The 14767-nt window shown below is 45.8% G+C and overlaps 1 long non-coding RNA gene across 2 annotated transcripts; it reads right to left on the bottom strand.

Annotated features, from left to right (window-relative positions):
- Positions 1–411: 411 nt before the first annotated feature.
- Positions 412–12937, bottom strand: LOC309828625. 2 transcript variants are annotated; one of them, XR_014297332.1, is made up of 3 exons: positions 12466–12937; positions 12180–12347; positions 412–1223 (listed from the first exon to the last, which is right to left on the bottom strand). It is a non-coding gene; the product is annotated as an uncharacterized lncRNA (long non-coding RNA). The 2 variants fall into 2 exon arrangements; XR_014297333.1 differs by having other exon boundaries at positions 12180–12937.
- Between the last annotated feature and the right edge of the window lie 1830 nt (positions 12938–14767).

Raw genomic sequence — 14767 nt, forward strand, 5'->3', positions numbered from 1 at the left:
AGCACAAAATAAGCTTCCCTGGGTGGAGACTTTGTGGTCCCTGGACATCAGGAGACCACATTTGTGTCAGAGGACAGCATGTGAACACAGGCTTCTGGAATTCCGTCAGCAAATGTAACCCCAGCTAAGTCCTGGGCATACCCTGAGCAACACGGTCAAAGATAGAAATTTTTTTTTTTTTTTTTTTTTTTTTGCGGTACTTGGGCCTCTCACTGTTGTGGCCTCTCCCGTTGCGGAGCACAGGCTCCGGACGCGCAGGCTCGGCGGCCATGGCTCACGGGCCTAGCCGCTCTGCGGCATGTGGGATCCTCCCAGACCGGGGCACGAACCCACGTCCCCTGCATCGGCAGGCGGACTCTCGACCACCGCGACACCAGGGAAGCCCCAAAGATAGAAATTTTGAGAGAGGAATTGGAAGGCAGGTCAGGATCCCTTCTTTAATAGCAGGTAAAAATTACTGAGATCTTTCTAACTCCTTTACATGTATTCTCATTCCATTCCACATAAAACCATATGTGGTGGGTACTATGATTATCATTATCCCCATTCTGCCGATGCGAAACTGAGCTACGTGTGAATTTCTTAGTGAATAGCTATCTTTGGGCTGACCTGATAGTACCTGATAGTGCCAGACACATTTGGTGGGCTGTGTAACACAATTATGTCTTGGAACCAGCCTTGCCATGACTTGCAATTCCATTGAATTGTGCCATATTCATAAGTCCAATTTCTTTCCTTAGACTCTTAGCCCTTTGAGCAGGGGCCCTGTCTTCTGGGGCTCATGCTCGTCCCTTGGCTGGCCCAGGGCTGAACCACAGTCCATCCTAAAATCTTTACTGTGTGTCAAGAGCATAAGAGTGGGTCTAGTTGTGGGTACACAGGCACAGAGCTCTGTGTGTTAAGCATGGAAATCTGGCTCACTTTTGAACCCAGGGCTCCCCTTTTCTCCCTTCCTGGAAGCATGAGAGTGTGATAACAAAATCAGAGTCTCTTTCTTAAGGGAAACGTTAGTAGGTAACTTCAGCCACAGATGAATCTCTTCTGTTTCTCCAAGGACTGGGCCTTGCCAGCCCTGCTGTAGCTGGTTGAAGGGGACCAAACCTCTCAGGAAGACGGACTTGGTTCCGTTTGACCAGCCAGAGCAGGGGGCAGCTTCTGTAGGAGTTGACTGCAGCCTCTAGGGTGAGGATTCTTGGTATGTCCTGAGCACCACTGGTCCAAGCCTGTGACAAAGACAGAGCTGGCATTAGCATGAATCAGATCCCAAGAGCTTGCCTTTCCTATGATATTCTCTCTTAGGGTTTGTGAAAACCATATATAATTTGTATTTTGCATTGCATGACTTTTTTTTTCTTTGATCCTTATTCTTTTTTCAGATATGAACATTGTGGAGAACTAACATGATATAGAATTGTAGAATATGGAAAATAAAAGTTTCCCACAATTTTCCCTCCTCCCATCTTCCAAAATAAATTTAACATTTTGATGTATATTTTTTGAATATCTTACATTATAATTTTAAAAGTAAATTAAATTTTATAATTTTTAATTCAAATACTGTATATTTATAAAAGAATGAATGTAATACATGTGTAAGTTACGATATATAATGATGAAATCGATACCTACAAACAACTGTTTACCTTAGAAAAAGAATTGGTGAAACCAACACTGTTGAAGCTTTCTGAATGCTTTTCCCAAGTTATCTCTTTAATTTCCCCTCAGAGGTAACTATTATTCTGAGCTCTTTTTTTCTTACAATTTAACTGTTCTTCTTTATGGTTTTTGCCATTTATGCATATATTCCTTAATAATATATTGTTTGTTTTTTAACATAATAGTATCATACCATAGGTATTCTTCTGTGATGGTATTTTCACATGAAATGATATCTGTAAGATTTATCCAGATTTCATGGCAGCCATCATTTATTAACTTTCATTATTTTTCTCCTGCATGAGTGTACTTCAGTTTTGTTAGTCATTCTCCAGGTGATAGACATTGAGGTTGTTTGCTTTTGACAAATGGCCAGAATTGACTATACGGTTGCCCCAGGGATGTGGGGAAATCTTTGAATCTTGTAGATGTTAAAGGAGGAGTCTGGGTGCAGTGCGTAAGAACCTGTATGTTGACTTTGGAAAGGGAAAGCAACATTTACCAGTCCCAAACATATGGGAGATGTTTGAGATCTGGTAAAAGCTGCTCTTCAGGTGAGTCTGATGCAGCTAAAGTTTGAGGGCCACTGGATGAGCAGATGCACCCACTGGTTCCTCTGTGTTTCTGGGAAAGTGCGGCCAAGGGGGCAGGGAGCTGATTAAGGAGGAGACGTTCCCCAGCAAGGTGGCTTGGCTATTGTCACCATACATTTGAACAGGTCGGGGAAGAAAGGATATTCTTAGTGATGCCGGGAATTTGTTCTTGGGAGTGGGCTTTGCCTGCCCTTTTATTTCCTCTCCCTCATCTGGAGAGACTGTAATGGAATGCCAGGAGGGTGGCCTTGGAGTCACACTTACCTGGGTTCAGATCCCACTGATGTTCCCTGGCTCTCTTGCTTTTTGGAAGTTAAACCTCAGTTTCTGCCTCTGTACAGTGGGGGAGTGTACCTACTGCACCTACCTGTTGTAAGGCTTAGTGAAAACAAAGGAAAGGGGCCCAGGGGACACTTTCAGGGGTCGTGGGAAAGTCCTAGGGACAATTCCCACTGCTTCTGAGGCCCAGAGTTTCTCTCTCAACTCCAGCCTCTCCTTCACATTCTTGCCTTCCTTTGGCTGCAAGTATTTTCATTTGGTCTCTGAAATTGTGGAAACCACTGATCGGGAAAAGCAGAACTGGTTTACCCAGCCTAGCAGACCTCTGCCAGGTAGACCCCAGCTTGGGAGCACTGCCTGGAATAAATAAGACACCCCCAGAAACCAAAGGGCTCAACAAGGCACCAGAGAAGTGGCAGGTGTGAGGGTGGTGGCGGGGAAGCAGGGGCCCCCGCCCACTGTGGCTGGGTTCTAGAATGGTTTGTGCACAGTGATACTGAAGCATCTTTCTTGCTCTGAGTCCCCTCCTCCTTGGCTGGCATCCTATAACTCTGCAGTCAAGTAGCTCATCTTCACCCTCCACCTCCTACCTGTGACACAGGTGTCTTGTGGCTGCCGCTCAGGGCTCACCAGCTCTTCCTCTGGCTACCCTGGTCCTAGCCCAATCATCCTCCAGCTCCTCCTGGGGAGCGAAGGAGAAGGCAGCTGTGGGGGCAGAGGTCATCCAGGAGGAAAAAGTACTTGTGTCCAGCTCATCATTCAAGCCCCTGGTGTTGCAATGTCTTTAACTCAGGACACTGGTCTTCATCATCTCTCCCCTCTTCTTCACTCACGTCCTGCCCCTCCCACACATCACGCCCCCAGTTCCTGAGCAGGTGACATGAAATCAATCTCAGGGAAGGAAAAGGAAAACTATTATGGAGCAGGCGTGATTCAGAAAAGGGAAGGGTTGTCACTGGAGAGAAGCACAACTTTGAGACATCTGCCCATTTTACAGGCTCAAAGACAAAGCAACATTTGTAAAAGAAGGGCAGTACTTTTCTTTGGGAGACAATATACCATAATATGCCCGTGTCGGAGACGTTATTCGTTCATAGCACTACTATCTAAAGCAAGGGTTTCTCAACCTCGGCATATTGACACGCGGATAAGTCTCTGTTGTGGGCGCTTTCCTGTGCATTGTAGGGCGTTTGGCAGCATCTCTGATCTGTGCCCACTTGATGCCAATAGAACCCCAGAGTTGTGACAACCAGGAATGTCCCTAGACATTGCCAAATGTGCCCTGAGGGGCCAAATCACCTCCAGTTGAGAACTGCTGATCTAAGGCTGTAGGTTTCTGTAGCTGCCCCATCTTTATAATTCTCCCACATTCTTCTAAGTTTTCCCCAGTTTTCAAGGAGTCCAGTTTGGCTGCCCTTGAAGGGTGTTAGTCAACGGCCTGGTGTCTGGAAGAGGTAGGTGGGTGATGACACCTGTGCTGCTGCAGCCCGGAGAGAGGTCCAGCCTCTTGTGCTCTGGGTGCTGTCCCCCAGTGGGGATGGCATTCTTCATTGCCGGCCACTCAGCCTTCACCTGCTGTCTGCTGTGTAAACATGGCGGACCTTCCCTTCCTTCTTCCCTTTTCTTCTCATCCCAGGTCCTCGTTCTGCTGCTTCTCAGTTCCATTTTACAGCCCCTTCCTGTGCATCTCAGCACATATCCATCAAATCCTGTGCTGTTTCCTCTTGTGGTTCTGCTTGAGAACTCGTAGTATAAATTTAGTGTGGTCCCAGCCATCACGTCACACACACTCACTTAACAAGAAGGAAGCAGAGCTGTGGGATGCAGGAAGCCCTCCTGGGGCTGGGCGTCAGTGAGGGAGGGAGACCCTTCTCAGAGCTGGGGTAGCTGATGGCCTGAGCCTTGGGGGACCGCAGCCTCCCCTCATGCTCGGAGTTTCCCTCCATACGTCCAACTCCTTCCTGGTGTGGACTCAGGCCCTTTATGTCAGGGCTGGGAACACAGGGCTTCAGGGAAGAGGAGAGAAAGGAACTGAGCTAACTGGATGAGTAAATCACTATTTTAGCGCCTCAGACCTTTTCCGCAAACAGGCTCACCCAGCACCGCTTGGCGATGGGGTTGTGACGTGGAGAGGAAAAGACAGCAGAGCAGGGTCAGGGGACTGGCTGCGTGACTAGGCTGCAGTCTTCTGAGCCTCACAGCACCTGCGAAGAGAGCCCTTGGAGATGCACGAACTGCCCTAGACGCCGATGATTATGAAAGAAAGTGACGCAGCCGGGTATGAAGACACTACGGCTCAGTTTGGTTGGTAGAAACATCTCATTTCAGGAGCAAACAGACAGAAGGAAGGAACTTGGAGGGCGAGGGCTGATCCTGTGACAAACCTTCAGGGGACGTGGCCTCTGCCTGCATGAGAAGCTAGGTCTGGGAGGCTGGCCACAGAGGGGTCTCGACGACAGCAATCAGTGTTCCTGACCCTTGGGCAGAGGGTGAAACCTCAGAAGGGAGAGAAGGGGGCGGGGGGCAGGGGGACCCCAGGCGGGATTCGGAGCCCTCGGTGAGGGATGCCCACGGGCGCAAGGCCGGGATAAGGAAGAGGGGGACCAGGTGCTCTGGGTGGGACCATGGGGCCGCGGAGAGGCGCTCGCCGAAACCACACACTTCCTTACATTCCATAGCAAAGTAATCCGTATGGGGATATAAAGAAGCATGTGGCCTCGGGAAGCAGTCTTGGCCCCCGCCTGGCTTCCTCCATCGTCCAGATGCAGCCCCGCATCTCAGATGTGGGCCCCTCGCACTCTCCTCCTCCTCTAGGTGGGAAAGCTCCCGGGACCTCATGCCATCCGTCCCATCATTCCCCGCCAAACCATCCTGTTGTGAGGCATGGCGGTGCTTTGGGGAGCGGGGTGGTCCCGTCCTCCCCCTACTGTTTGTTCAGAAATAAATGGCACCCAAGTTTCTCTGGCTTATTTTGGTGCACTTACAATGCATCCAAACTTTTATTATTATTAATTGCCTTGGCTTTGTATGAAATATGATTTCATATTTCAAAGCTCAATATGATTCTTTTTTAACGTTTGGAATCCCATGAAGGAAAATTTAAAAAAAAAAAAGAAAAAGAAAAAAGGAGAGAGAGAACATTCGACAGAGAATTACTCTGCACGTGCACAGTGAACTACCCTGGCTTAGAGCACGCCAGGCTCTCCTGTGCGTCCTGCTGTATGTCTGTCCTGGGCGCAGTTGATGGGCAGCAGCTGCCACACAGCATTCCAAGCACCATTGTTCATTGTGGGAAGGATCTCTTTGTTCGGCTTCTGCTCCCCCTTCCCCATCACCAGCCCTACGATCTGTGAGGCCCGAGCCTCAGAGAAGTGAGGGATGCTGGCAGTTGGGGAGCCACCCGGGGTCTGGACAGGCCACCCCTGGCTGGAGGGAGATGGGGTTTTCAGCTTCAGAGGATCTGATACTCTGCCAGGAAGCAGGGAGGAAGCCAAGGGAAGAACTGTACCCCAAAGAAGGTTTGGGACTTACAGCACTGACAGGGGCAGTCAATGACATACAATAAAAGTAATAAAAATAAGAACAAAATTTCTTTCAAGCATGACAGGGATGATTTTTGGTGCTTTGACAAATTCCTTGAATCTTCTCTGCTCTATGAAATAGCCATTACTTTTATCTGGTTTTACAGATTAGTGTCGTAGAAATGAATTGGTTTACATATACGTAAATGGTAATTCTTTAAAAAAAAACTAATCAGGTTGGAGGAACAGTCTTGGATCAGCCCATGGAGATAGGCTTGGAAGGTGAGAGTTCAGAGGGAAGCAAGGGAAGAAAATGTCTATGGGTTTTATACTCTGTGAACATTTATTCTTCTGCAGCTCTGCCTCTGAGGTGTTGGTGATAGTCGTGGCTTATGAATCACACTTTTTCTCAGGAAAATAGGAAAATGTCCTAGGCACCCAAGTCAGAATCTTTCTGGCTGACCTCAGGAATCATCCAGTAACTCATTTAATCCAATCCAAGGGCTATGTATCAGCTTCTGCTGTGAAAACACATTTGTCCCCCATAGTCAAGTGCAGGCTTAGTATGAGTGAGAATGTGGGGTCGATCTTCCGCCCCCAAGTTTGGGGGCGGCAGTCCATCAAAAACAGGGGCTGGTGGCGAGGAGAAGCAGAGGGGCCAAGGAGACGATGTAGCTGTGCCTTTGAGAAGATTAAAATGTCTCACCTCTTCCAGTGAACCAGAGAACTTAGAGCTGAGTACAGGTTCATTTTAACCCATTAAATCTGTCACATCGAGATCTCCAAAGTGTGAGTTTCAGGTTTGCACAGATGAGAGAGACTAAGTTTTTTGGTCCCAAGAACTAGAAAGAGCCAGCTTTAAGGGACCCACCATTCATAAGCCAGCTGAGGTCCAGAAGGTGATTAATTCACGTAAGGTTACAAAAGAAATCGATTTCCCAAGAAATTATGTGAGATAACCAAGACCGTGCTAACCCTCCCTTGAGACTGTCCCCAGCATTTGGGTGTGAATTATTTTGTCCTTGTGTCAAGCCCAACCTCATGTGGTCAAAAGATTACATAAAAGTTCATTTCAAATTTTGCATAAAAAAACCAACAATAAACTTTTAGTAACTAATTACTTGATTGTTTTGAGTCTCATCTTACTTTCCCACGTCATCTAACTTAAGATGCTAGGAAGGAAATTCATGAAACAGATGAGGAAACAAAGTGAAAGGAAGGCTGGAAAAATAAAACGAAACAAACAGCTGCAGTAAAATCAAAACATTTCAGACCAGGCATAAATGAGAGGAAAAAATCTAGGATGGGAATAGAAAGACAACTTTCTCTGAGTTTTGCACAGGGCAAGGGACATTGATACAGCAGTGTCCTGTGACTTTGGCTGGTGGTGTTAGTAGGAAGGATGGGGAGGTATGGTGTGTTAAGTGGCCATGGGTGTGCTCTGTGATGTTGGTGAAATCACTACCCTTCTCTCCCTCATTCCTGTAGTGGTTGTGTAACCCCATCTGCCCATCACAGGGTGGGTTAAAGATTAATGAGATAACACATGTGGAGAGTCTTGAGTTTCTTAGGAGAACAGGTTGATGGCCATATAAAATGTCACTCAACATGTTATTGAAAACAAGATTTATTTTTCCCTGCTTCTGTCCTGTAGTCAGACAGTTGATTAGAAGCCTTAAATTTCCCTTGTTCTTGAGAATTAAGTTCCATTTAAAAACACTCAGAACTTAAGTAACGGTTAAGGTAGCATCAAAAGCATAAGCAGAAATTATAGTTCTTTCCTATTTCTTTCACCAAGCAGTATTTGAACATAAATGTCTCAGATACAGTGTGACAGGGAAGTGAGGATGGTGATTTCCCATGAATGGTCCTCAGAAAGACTCCTGGGTTTGGGAAAAATCAAGGACGGGTTAAGACAGCGAGAGGTCTGAATGATAGACAATGTAATCGTCAAGATTATTGGTGGCAGAGGGGTATGGGGAGGAAGATCATGGCTTGGCCATCTGTGCGTTCTGGCTCTGTGACCCTGAGCAAGCTCCTTAACCTCTCTGAGCCTGTTTCCTCACCTGTAAAGTGACTATAATAATACTTATTCAACAGGAGGCTTCAATGATATAGATTCATGTAAAGTGCCATGAACACAGTATTAAAAGTCTAATAAATGGTCTCTGTCACTCTTGTTACTATTATTTAATATATACTTAATATTAATTATTATTAATTAATATGGCAACTGAAACTACCCACACCATGGAGGTCCTTATATTCGACCTACTTTAAAGAATTTCATTCACGTGACAGTTGTACAAGGGGTGATTCTAAGATATTTGGGAAAGCTTAAATATTTTCAAAAATATTTCACAATTTTGGTTTCCCTTTTTTAAAAAACCCAATTTTTAATAATTTCATATGTTTGAAAAAGATTTGTTAAGGAAAGGAATTCGTCAGTATCATTTCTGACAAGAATCGATAGAGGTTCTGAATATCCAGGGCTCCAGTCTCATTGTCAGGACCTTTAGGAAAAGATATAAATGGTGAGATGCTCAGACTGTCCCCTTATTGACCGCAAGGCCTTGCCCTCTGATGACAGAGCTGACCTTAGTTAGTCAGCCCTTTGCTGGATGAGGACAGGAAAGCAAGACTGAAGGATAATCGCCCCATCTCACTCTCTGAATTTCGAATATAGACATCTTAGTTTTCCCTATCCCTTCTCTGCCCCATAGAAAGGCCTAATAGTTTCTTAAAATGTAACCAAAATTTCATGCTTTTATGGAGATTAGGAGCCTTCTAGTATCTGCAGGAGGAGTGGTCCCCACAGACGCACCCACCCGGGAATATGACTGCTGATGTTCTTGGTGGCTGTCCATGAAACAGAATCTGTTCTGGAGTTCACCGAGGCACAAGCCAAATTATTTGGGGCTTACCATCATCTGGCTGAGGAGGTAGAAAATAAAGCAGTGGCCCCTCCTTTTAAGGCAAGCCTGGGTAACGTGTTGGGATAGAACCTTATTTTTCCAAAGACTCAGCCAGACATCTTGCTATTTTTAGAGGACTGCCCAGTTCTGAATGTTGATTCCAGCACGGGCATGAGTCGCATTTTAACTTCCCAGGGGCAGCTAAGAGCAAGGCCAGCTCCAAAAGCCCATCTTCTCTCCCTGTGGGCACCCTGCCACCTTTCTCGGAAGAGGTGAGTTTTGGTGGCATTCTTGCCCTGTTTCTCATCAGAGCTGGAGAGCTGAGCCCTGACTTGGGAGGCTGGGGCAAGGGGATGAGAGAGAGCCAACATTATACTAAGCCATTTACTTATTTATGCTTCCAGCCATTCTGTGAAGTACCTTTCATTACACAGGATGAAACGGACTCCAGCAGATTAGATAATTTGGAGGCGTAGAGCGGTTAAGAAACTCAGCTAAATCACACAGCTGGTAAATGTCTAACCTAGGATTTGAAGGACCTCTCCAACCCCAAACACACATTCATTTAACACGCTGTATATCCCAACCTAACCTGATCCTAGTGCCACAGAGGTGCTTATTTAAACCCCTGTTCTCTACATCCCAGAGCCACAGAATTGGAATCTCCATGGGAATGGCCAGATGTCCACATTTTTAACAAACACTCGTAGGTGATTTCTATGCTCAGCAAATTTGGGAAAGAACAGATCTGGGAGAGCTACTTTCAAACTTGAGTGAACGTTAGAATCTCAAGGGAGTTTGTCAAAATGCAGATTCTTCCGACTTGCCCTCAAAGCTGCTGAGAGAAGCCACGTGGGCCGGGACTCAGGAATCTGCATTTTTGCAGCTATTCCCAATTTATCCCATTGCAAGCGGGCAGAAGAATTTGAAAAACATTGACCTAATAATAAGAAAGAGAGATGTGGATACTAAAGTAATGAAGTCATTAATACTGGAAAGGACTCATTTCACAGCAGTCCGAGGAAAATTATTTAGTTTGGATTAAAGGAAGAATTTCTGCAAATATGATGACAAATAGGTGATCCCTTTCCATCACATGAACAGTTAACATATTAGTAACAGAAAGGGGAGCAGGCCCTGTGGTCCACACCTGGCCACTGATGTCTTATCTTTTCCATGTTCCCTATTCTCAGCTTCCACCTGGAATGTTCCTTTCCCTTTGCCCATCTTCACTAGTTAAAAGTTCTCTTTTAAGTCTCAGTTCAAAAGACACTTTCTCTACAAAGTTTTCTCCCAGTTGCCCCTCTTCCTCTCCTTTGTTTCTATTGTTTTTACCTATCCTTGGGCACGTGTCACATCTTACCCTGCTGTTGGAATCCTTGGGTACCTGTAATGCACACATTTCCTCAAAAAGAGGGCTGGGACCTGACTGCTTTGTTTTTGATTTCCCACATCACTCGGTGAAGGCCTTTTGCACAGTAAGGGTACAGCAGATAAAACCACCACCACTGCTATACTTACTGTGCACAGGCATTGTTCTCAGTGCTGTAACAAGCAACTTTTATTAAATATTCCTATTTTGCAGCTGAAGGAATCAAGACACTGACCCAGAGGTGGTTGTTTGTGGAAGGGTCTCTTTTAGAAGTGACAGCCCTGTAGGCAACCAGACTCCCACCTGTAAGGAGATCTGAGCTCTGTGTTAAAGGAAACAGCACTTTTAAAAAACCTTAACCTTCGAATTTGGTGTATCAGAGTTCCGTGGAGGGCAGGCTAAAGCACAGAATGCCAGCCCCACCTCTGGAGTGTCTGGTTCCGTAGGTCTGGGGTGGGATCAAGACTTGGCATTTCTAGCAAGGTGATTTTGATGCTGCTGGTCTGGGGACCACACTTGGAGAACCATTGCTGTGGTTCAAGGTTTCTGACGCTGAACTATTCAAGGGCAAGGAATCAGCCCTTACATTCTGAGCTTCCTTAAAATGAGAAGGTGAGGAAAAGAAGTAAGGCCACCCAGAAGCCAGGAAGCTGTGAGCTCTGTTCAGGGGTGCAGTTGTAGGAGCTTTCACCAACAAAGGTGCAGACAGACAGGCAACACTGCAAAGAGAGGAGCCCAGCCTGTGAAGTTACTAAGTTACTAAGAGTTTTCAGCTTGAGGGGTTGTACACAACTGGAGACCATCCCTTTGGCTTCCAGTCTTACCAGTAAACTTCAAATGGGGTTTGAGGAAGAATGGATATCAAATGATGTGAATGTTTTTCTTGAGAAGGTAGCTCAGTAGTGGGTCCACTGACTCACATGACCTCAAATTGTATTTGCAGAGGGATCATAATGATAATATAACAGTACAGAATATTGATAAAACTCTTTAGCTCCAAAATCTTTTACTTTTTTTTTTTTTAAGTGCACCTATTAGATTGAGTGAGGATTAAGAAATGCTTAAGATCCAGGGAACACATTAGAGAATCTGGTTCTTGTCCTAGTTTTCCAAAGAAATACATTGCGCAGGGACTTCGTTTCTTAGTTTTTAAAAAAGATGTAACATTTCACATTGTCTTAGTGGGGACGTCTGTGGGGGTCATCAGAAGAAACTACTGCCATTCAACAATTATTTGAGATAAATGACAGATTAGAAATAAATTCCTTTGTTTTGCTTTGAAGAAAATTTCAACATACGTTCAAAATATTTAACCAAGGCACTGAAAAGGCAAGCTGAAAGTTCAAGGTCAAGTGCTGTCCAAGTCTCATCCCTCACTCCCCAAACCCTAGCTCTTCTTTAGGTCATGGACCAGCCCCTAGGCGACTGTGAAATCTCTCCCCTCTTCATCGTCCCTCTGTCTTTTACACCCACCCTCCCCCTTCCCCTTTGCTTTTGCTTCAAGCCCCAGCACACAGAATCAAGTTCACTGTCAGGACCAGCCGACAAGTCATTCCCACACACCAGTCATGCGGGCTGGGGTGATTTCTCTCATCCACTTCCCCTTGCCTAGCTCTGCCTGATGGAGCTGGATCCCAGCGATGCTCCCCTGCCCATGTGGGATGCAGACGGGAAGCTTCACCTGCTTCTGTAGACACTGCGGCGCTGGCTTCAGATGACAGAAGCAGGCTGCCCGCAGGGCTTCCCCAAAATGCACAAAGAGAGAAAGACAGATGGGCAAGGCAGGAACGGCCAGAGGACAGTTAGAGGAGAAAGCCCCACGTGGGAGCAGCTCAGTACCTACCTGGGGAAAAGTCGCCGGCGGGTCCCTCCTCTGTGTGCCTTTTTCCCTGGCAGCCTTCAGCCCCGTGGAGGTGTTTAGAGCATGGATTTTTTTTTTTTCCTCCAGAGCTAGCAGTGTTGGCTTGCATTTCTATGCCTTGCTGTCAGAATTCTCTCAAGGAAACAGCAGCTGGTGAGAAATGTCAGTCAGAATCTTGGCCTAGTTTGGGGCCTTGAAGATTTTACAGAAAGTTAAAAAGGTTTCTGGGCCAGTGTCTCCTCTGGGTTTTCCCTCTCCTGCTTCTCACCTTTTCCATCTTGTTTTTTTTTTTTTTTTTCATTTTTACCTCAGGAGCCAGCTGCTTAAATTGCCTGCCTCCGTCTTTCTGATGGAGACCTTTTGGGTCTGGCTATGGTGCTTCTCCCAGTCAGCCTAACCGCCTGGTGACTTTCTAACCACTTAGCCAGTCCTATGCACTTTATTCCTTATTTTGTCTCCTTACTACTTCTTTTCCGTTCCCTTCCTTTCTTTTCACTCGTATCTTTTTCATCACTATCCGTGTAATCACACACAGAGAAATCCTCTTTGTCTTTCCTTTGGGTGATTTCCCTATCCTGGCCGTCCATCTTTTCTCCCTATTTGTGTCCAGTCCACTCATTTGTCCTTCATCCCTTTAGTTCTGTCCTTTTTTCTAGCTTCACCTCTCATTGTGTCCTGCCTAGAGGGGACCTCCTCTGCTGCCCCCTCTCCTCTTGTTCCCCGGGCAGCCTCGCCCTCTGCCTTCTCTGCCTCTGCTCTCGAAAGGCCAGCCTTCTCCTTTTGTACCCTCCAGCCCTCCGCCCACCCCCAGCACGCTCTCCCACCTGTTTGTGTCTTTTAAGGGCCTTGGTCATGTCCATGCCTTCTGTCCACCTCAATCACTGAAGTGACGGGCCTCTGAAAGCTGTTAAATGACACCTCTTCAGCTGTCCCTTCGCAAGGAGAAATGCCCGTTGCTAAATCCTTTCTCAGATAGACCAATCTATAGTCATGCTTCCGTTTATGGAATACACTGAAATGATGCATCTATTATTTTAAAGACTAAGGACAGAAAGTTTTTTCAAGCGAATGAATCCCCATCTCCCGACACTAGGTTTCTTTTAGGTGATGTCAATATTTGCCACATCAGATACAGTCCTTTTAGCTTGTCTCTAACTGATTTTGGCCACTTTTCAAATGGGTGGGTGTTAGTAGTGGACTTAGGGAAAAGGTGGCTAGCTGGGGACTTGACGAGACGCTCATTCATCTATACTCAGTAGTAGTGCTTGCCGAATATATTCAGCAGAAAGCACTGGTATTACAAACAAGCGTCTATGTTTCCTGACTTGAGAGACCTAAGGTTCTTTTGGGGATAGGACCTGTATCTGGAAAAATATACACACACAGAAAAGAATATGATAATCGCAAACTGACAGTACAGAAAATAAGTGCTATCGGCATTCAGAAACAGGGATTGATGAATGAGGGACCAGGTTGTGAACGCTTCCTGGAGGATGTTGGGTTTCACCTGGGTCCTGAAGGTGGGGAGGGCTGACATACCTGGAGAGGTGAGGGAAGGGCTTTCCCAGAGGGGCAAGCGCTTGAGCAAAGGCATGGAAGCAGGAATGTACAGAGTGTGCTCAGAAAGTCCTAATTAACCAGTGGCCAGATCCAGTGCTTTGTAAGTGGTCAGCCTGGGGGCAGCCTTGGACACAGAACAAATATACTCATAGTAGGAGATCTCAATTTTTAAAAAAGTTCCTTTGGCCCACACCTTATAGGTACCTTTATTTTATTTTATTTTATTTATTTATTTATTTATTTTCCTTTGCGGTACATGGGCCCCCCACTGTTGTGGCCTCTCCCGTTGCAGAGCACAGGCTCCGGACGCGCAGGCTCAGCGGCCATGGCTCACGGGCCCAGCCGCTCCGCGGCATGTTGGATCTTCCCAGACCAGGGCACGAACCCGTGTCCCCTGCATCCGCAGGCGGACTCCCAACCACTGCGCCACCAGGGAAGACCTAGGTACCTTAATTTTAAAAGGAGAAAAGAATAATTGCTATAGTGTTATGATTTCTACAACTTAAATATATATGGATTCTTTGAGAATTAACATCTGAAAAACCATGGTCTGAAATCTGTTGCTATTGAATATAGAGAGAAATAAACATTTCTCTCCAAACCGTAAATATTAAAATTCTGTTTCTTATTTAATTCTGGCATTTGGTATTGAAGGTGTACTGTTATAAATATAGAAAACTGCTCTCTCACTCATTTCCAGTCTGTCTCCAGTTCTGTCTCCTTCACGAGCCTGCCCCAAACTCTGGTTAACACCAATCTTTCCCCTTGCTGAAGGCTCAGATCCCAATTTGGCTGGACGATGCATTTGTTATAGGCCTATATACAGTTTAATGTGTCATTATACTGTTTTAAAATTTGTTTCACAATTTTTTTTTTTGGTGTGTGTGCAAGTCTTGAATTTACAAGGCTGTAAACTCCTCCAGGTCAAATGTATTCTTATTTTGATTTCCTCTCATCTCCAGCACAATGTAAGGCATACAGTGGGCTCCTAAGAATGCTTGTAAATCAGA

The sequence above is a fragment of the Grampus griseus genome (genome assembly GCF_964374135.1).
Source record: "Grampus griseus genome assembly, chromosome: 10".
In the NCBI taxonomy this organism is placed as follows: domain Eukaryota; kingdom Metazoa; phylum Chordata; class Mammalia; order Artiodactyla; family Delphinidae; genus Grampus; species Grampus griseus.